The sequence below is a fragment of the Mustela putorius genome, unplaced genomic scaffold (genome assembly GCF_011764305.1).
Source record: "Mustela putorius furo isolate JIRA1106 unplaced genomic scaffold, ASM1176430v1.1 tig00003898_pilon_pilon_pilon, whole genome shotgun sequence".
Classification (NCBI taxonomy): Eukaryota; Metazoa; Chordata; class Mammalia; order Carnivora; family Mustelidae; genus Mustela; species Mustela putorius.
The window spans coordinates 26,404,612-26,410,722 of record NW_025422047.1 but is presented as its reverse complement, the minus strand read 5'-3'; the positions used below and the strand labels follow the sequence as shown (position 1 = coordinate 26,410,722).

Sequence of the window (6,111 nt, the reverse complement as noted above, 5' to 3'; positions counted from 1 at the left end):
CAGGTCATGATCCCAGCATCCTGGGATTGAGTCCCACATCGGGCTCCTTGCTTGGCAGGGAGCCGCTTCTCCCTCTGCCTCTGCCTGCCATTCTGTCTGCCTGTGCTTGCTCTCTCCCTCTCTCTCTCTGATAAATAAATAAAATCTTAAAAAAAAAAAACCAACCAACTTTTTCCTTGAGAAGCTGAATAGTGCTTACTGTGTTATATATTACACATATATACACTAACCTCTTTTTTCATATTCTTTCCATTTTAATATCATGGAGTATATTATGAGAATTGAGTACATTGCACCATCGCATCCAATTAGTCTGTATTACAGCCTCAGAAATGGGGGCACCTGTGTGGCTCAGTTTGTTAAGTGACCAGCTCTTGGTTTTGCTCAGGTCAATATCTCCTGGATGGTGAGATCATCCCCCCATGGAACCCTATGTCAGGCTCCATGCCCAGTGGACAGTCTACTTGAAGATTCTCTTTCTTTGCTCCTCTCCCTGCTCTCTTTCTCTCTCCACTACTAAAATAAGTAAATCAATTTTTTTAAAAGCCTCACAAATGAAGAGAAATCAGTGACCCTATATGACCAAATGGTTAGCGCTAGATGTTTGGTGGATGGCTATTAGCTAAAAATATAGAGGAAGTGAAAGAACAAAGCTGATTGGTTTATATCCCTACCTCACATTTTCTTTGTCTTCTCATTTGGTTTTCCATATACAAATTTTGAAACTTGATTCTCGGTTTTTTTTTTTTCCAGTTTTTTTTTTTTTTAAACTGACACCAGGGAAATATGTCTTTATTGTAGAATAAATACAGTTTTCTTAAAACATTTCAAAAACATGCAAAAGCTAATGATATTAGGGTTTCTATATGTAGGAGTTCTGCATTTTGGGGGATCCTTATGTGATACAAACTGAACAATTGGGAGCACTAGCTCATAATGATGCGATCATTTTCGACAGTCTCTTTATGTAAGCTTTGGCAGAAATGTTGTAGTGCATTAGTCATTTTCATAGAGAAGATATTGGTCCATGCCAGAAATATAAAGAAGAAAATATATCCTTTGATGGATACTATTTCTATTTTTTAATCATTGTTTGAAGCGAACTATACCATTCTAAGAGCATGACGAGTACTACACATAAATAGAATTGCTTCTAGACATCCTTTATTAACTAGAATACCTGTCTCAAAATTGCTCCAATAAGTTTCAATACTTCCATTACATTTAAATTGCTCACAATTTACTATCTCTAGAGCTCTTGGTTAAACATCTGAGGAGACATTGAGCTCTACTTTTTGCTTCATTAATCAGAGCAACTCACTTGACCCTCATTGTTTCATTTCCTTCATCTGCAAATACGGTAATAAGGATGCACGGTATTTGAAAAGTTGGGCTATATTTCTGTTAAGGTTAGCAACAAGTAAAGTTTATCTATACTGAAAGGTTGCTGATAACATTATAGAGGCAGGCATTTCAAAGTTTGCAGACTCACTTTAACTAAAATGTGCAGCTTGGTAATATAAATTATACACTGTTCATAAACTGACAACAAAGTTTATAAAGTTTACTTTGTTATTATAACTCATATAAAATATGAGTTTACTCATGCTTTGAATATAGTAAACACTCACTAGATATTTTTTGTGCTGAATTGAAGCCTGGATGGACTTGCTATAACGACTTAAGAGAAGATTCTGAAATAGTCAAAGAGGGAAGTTCACAGATATGCATTGATATAAAACAGGGTTTAGAAGAATGGTTTTTTACCATTACTATTTTGGACAAGTAAGAAGAGAAAACTATTACCTCTTCCCAGCTTAATCTGAAGAATTTTGTAATTCTGCTAAATTGGTTAGAGGTTATAACAAAGAAAAGGTCATTCAGAATAATGAATATTGGGGCGCCTGAGTGGCTCAGTGGGTTAAGCCACTGCCTTCCGCTCAGGTCATGATCCCAGAGTCCTGGGATCGAGTCCTGCATCGGGGTCTCTGCTCAGCGGGGAGCCTGCTTCCTCCTCTCTCTCTCTGCCTGCCTCTCTGCCTACTTGTGATCTCTCTCTGTCAAATAAATAAATAAATAAAATTAAAAAAAAATAATGAATATCACTTAAGTGACTACTATGTAAATATAGTTGAATTTACCAAACTATACTAGTAACTAAAGAGAAATCTCATTTACTAATGATAATTAAATTTATTGGAAGCTTGCTTTGTGGACAGTGTGTTAGACCCTTTACTCGATTTACCTCATTCAATCTCCAGATAGCTCTCTGAAACAGTTTTTAGTTTCATTTTACCAGTGGGTAGACCAAGTGCTGATAAGTTATTATACAATTATCTACTTTGGAATGAATGGCTTTAAGAGATACATCCCATACATATTATGAGTCCCTGAGTATAAATGTAGCTTGCTAATATGTATTTTAAAATATTTTGTTACCTAAATCTATTAATGGAAGGCCATTTTGCCAGTGATTAAGAATAAATGAAATATTGAGAAATGGTAGTATCTTTTTAACTAACTACACTTGACAAAATATCTTTCATGGTTTAGGTCGTAACAGCATTTATTTATTTATTTATTTATTTATTTATTTTTAAGATTTTATTTGATAGACAGAGATCACAAGTAGGCAGAGAGAGAGAGAAAAAAGGAGACAGGCTCTATGTGGAGCAGAGAGCCCTATGTGGGGCTCGATCCCAGGACGCTGGGACCATGACCTGAGCTGAAGGCAGAGGTTTTAAGCCACTGAGCCACCCAGGCGCCCCCAGAATGGCATTTTTAATCTTGTATTTAAGATCTAGTACCTTACTTAAAGATAACTGGTTGCTTGTGACTAAGTATCTCGGATGGACAACTGCTCTCTCCAGTCTCTAGAATAAAGTACTGAGAAAGACATTATTAAAGCGGATTGTCCAAATTCCTGGAGAGTAGTTGTTACTGTAGCTACCGGTATCAACAGCCACTGCTCAAGGCTATTCAAATAATGGCCCCTGAACACCCTGAATTTGGTATGAAATTTCACAATGGATTCATTTTAGTTATATCCTGTACAGACTTTTTAGTGCATTTTAGTACATGTGGCTCTATAGGTGGCAGACAGCATAGATTGTTGGGTAGGCCACTGACCAGTATGTTTTTCTTCTATTCAATTGATACAAGTTATTGGTTATTTATTGAAGGCAGATTAGTTTTCAAAAAACAGAACATAACAAAATAAAATCAAAATAGGTAAATAGAAGCAAAACAATTGTTAAAACAATTTAACATTGTTAAATATAACAATGAGTTATATTTAACTCATTCTTTTCCAAACTTTGTATTTTGGATGGATGTTCCTGAATTGGGTTAGTATAGTAATACTACCAAAACTGGAAAAAGTTTCCCCAATCTGATTTTGTTTTAGTTGAAAGAGTTCCTAAGACTTTGAGAATAATTTTCAGATGGTCAGGATGAGTGGAGGAATGGAAGCAGTTACTCTTCCCAGTTCTGAAAATGAAGTTTATAGGAGTGGAAAATGCTTGATGCCTTCCAAATTAGACTGGATCCTGGGTAAATGCTAGCCTGCTTGTTAACAAATATCCCTCATGGAATTATATCTCTAAGGTAGATAGATAGAGACATGGATGTAGCTATAGGTATTTATCTAGTTTAGGGAAGCCTCAAAAGGCTCTACCTGATCCTAGAGACATACAACATGGAGGGTTTACCCCTTATTAAGTCAGAGGCAGGTATTGGCATTTTTTCTCTGAAAATATCCTTGTGCCCTCCTTACCAGGCCCAGTGATATGTGTAAATAGTTGCTATGGCACTGGAGGTTATGCCTTCATTTTGTCATGGCCTCTCTCCCAAGTGGTTTTCCAGTTGTTTAAAATCTAGTTGTTTAGAATCTAGGGATGCCTCAAATGCACATCATCTTCATTTCCCAAAAATAAGAGTAAAACCTGAGACTTTTACCCTCCCCTCTGAAATCCAAAGCCACAACAATTAATACAATTATTATATATAATAGTATAGTAAACTTATCCATACTCAATATAAGCCACATTATGAGCCTGACATAAAAAATAAATAAATATTCCTAAATCTTTGTGGGATATTATTCTGTGATTTTATGCACCATGGAAACCAGTTTAATTTCTTAAAGCTACTTGTTTGGATTCTAAAATCCTCCATTGGTAACTTCTCAAATCACCATATAGTAAACACAAACAGCAATAGGAAAATTTTTTTCCTAAGCATTGTAGATGAGCAAACATACATTTAAAAAGGCACTACCTTGGGGACCTGGGTGACTAGTGGGTTAAAGCCTCTGCCTTCAGCTCGGGTCATGATCCCAGTGTCCTGGGATTGAGCCCCATATCCGGCTTTCTGCTCAGCAGCGAGCCGACTTCCTCCTCTCTCCCTCTCTGCCTGCCTCTCTGCCTACTTGTGATCTCTGTCTGTCAAATAAATAGATAAAATCTTAAAAAACAAAAATAAAAGACACTACCTTGTAATCAAAGATGTTTCTAAATACCCCCTTGTTAGTCGGTACATACATTGCTTGCCTAATATTCAACCCCGTTAACTCCATACCCCTTCTTCCATTCAGAACCCCCTGCACAATTTCCCTATAGCCCTGGAGAAATGGCAGTTCCTTTCCACTGTGATTCTTAAGTCAGGAATGTGTTTTGAAGTGCATAGAGTTATCTTGTTTAATTGTGAAGTTGAGGAAGTTAAGGTTTTCCTGTCATGAAAAAGCCTGTGTAATATCAAGTGCTTACCTGTCTTCTCAAATATCTATGCCACCCAATTTATTTAACTATTCTTTGGCTTTTGAACTAGATTTCTACCATCACATAGCTCTTCAGTTCTGATGATACACACACACACACACACACACACACACACACACACACACAAGGAAGCCAGAGATACTGGCTTTTCTGGCTAAGCAGAGAAGACTGAGCTTTCAGAAGTACAAGCAATCTGGGGTGCCTGGGTGGCTCAGTGGGTTAAAGCCTCTGCCTTCAGCTCAGGTCATGATCCCATGGTCCTGGGATCGAGCCCTGCATCGGGCTGTCCACTCTGCGGAGAGCCTGCTTTCTCCTCTCTCTCTCTCTCTCTCTCTGCCTACTTCTGATCTCTGTCTGTCAAATAAATAAATAAAATCTTAAAAAAAAAAAAAGTACAGGCAATCCTAGGATACCCTTACTTTGATGTTTTGACAATGTGTCTTCCCAAGAGAGAAAAATTGAGTAGAAGGATAGAAAGAGTTAAAAAAAAAAAAATAAGGAAGTAAAAAAGGAGAGGATCTTAATGGGCTTCATACTGGTAGTCTATAAGTAATGCTTCATGAAATAATTAAATATTATATCCAGATGTATTTCATCATTCCTTAAATTAATAATAAAATCTTTTTATTGTGTCCCAGTCCAACTTAGTACTCTTCTGTTGAACTTACTCTTCCTACAACTTAAAGTAGGTAGTGGTTAGCTGTAGCATGAGAATAGTTTTAGAGGAGAATGATATTTGAAAAAATTCAAAAGACAAATCTAAATCTTACTCTCTACTTTTGAAGATCTCAAAGATGTTCAATCCAGATGATTTACAGAATAATAGTATGACAAACTTTTCATTTTTCAAATAAAAATTTCTAAGTTACACATTATATCATAATTGATTAAATTGTAATCAAACCTGTCATTTCAAAATAATTTCCTATGATCTGTACATTTCATAAATCCTTTATATGATTTTTTAAGACTAAGGGTAGTTGTTTTTCACTTGTGGGCTTATATTTTTTCAGTGATCATTTTTTTAAAAATATAGAATGCTTCCCGAATTTTTGTGTTATCCTTGTGAAGGGACCATGCCAATCTTCTCTATAGCATTCCAATTTTAGTATATGTGCTGCTGAAGTGAGCAGTTTTGGTGATAATGTTTAACACTTAAATTGAAAGTCAGAAGACTTTTTCAATGCATACAAATATGAGTAAAAATAAAATGATATGAGCTCTTGGGTGGCTCAGTTGGTTGAGCATCTGCCTTTGGCTCAGGTCATGATCCCAGGACTCTGGGACTGAGCCACGCCTTGAGCCACCCCCTCAGTGGAGAGCCTGTTTCTCT

The 6,111-nt window shown here is 36.4% G+C and overlaps 1 non-coding gene across 1 annotated transcript; it reads right to left on the bottom strand.

Moving 5' to 3' along the window:
• Window positions 1–5,804: 5,804 nt before the first annotated feature.
• On the bottom strand, window positions 5,805–5,911 carry LOC123388437. Its single transcript, XR_006602973.1, has one exon. It is a non-coding gene; the product is annotated as a U6 spliceosomal RNA (small nuclear RNA).
• Between the last annotated feature and the right edge of the window lie 200 nt (window positions 5,912–6,111).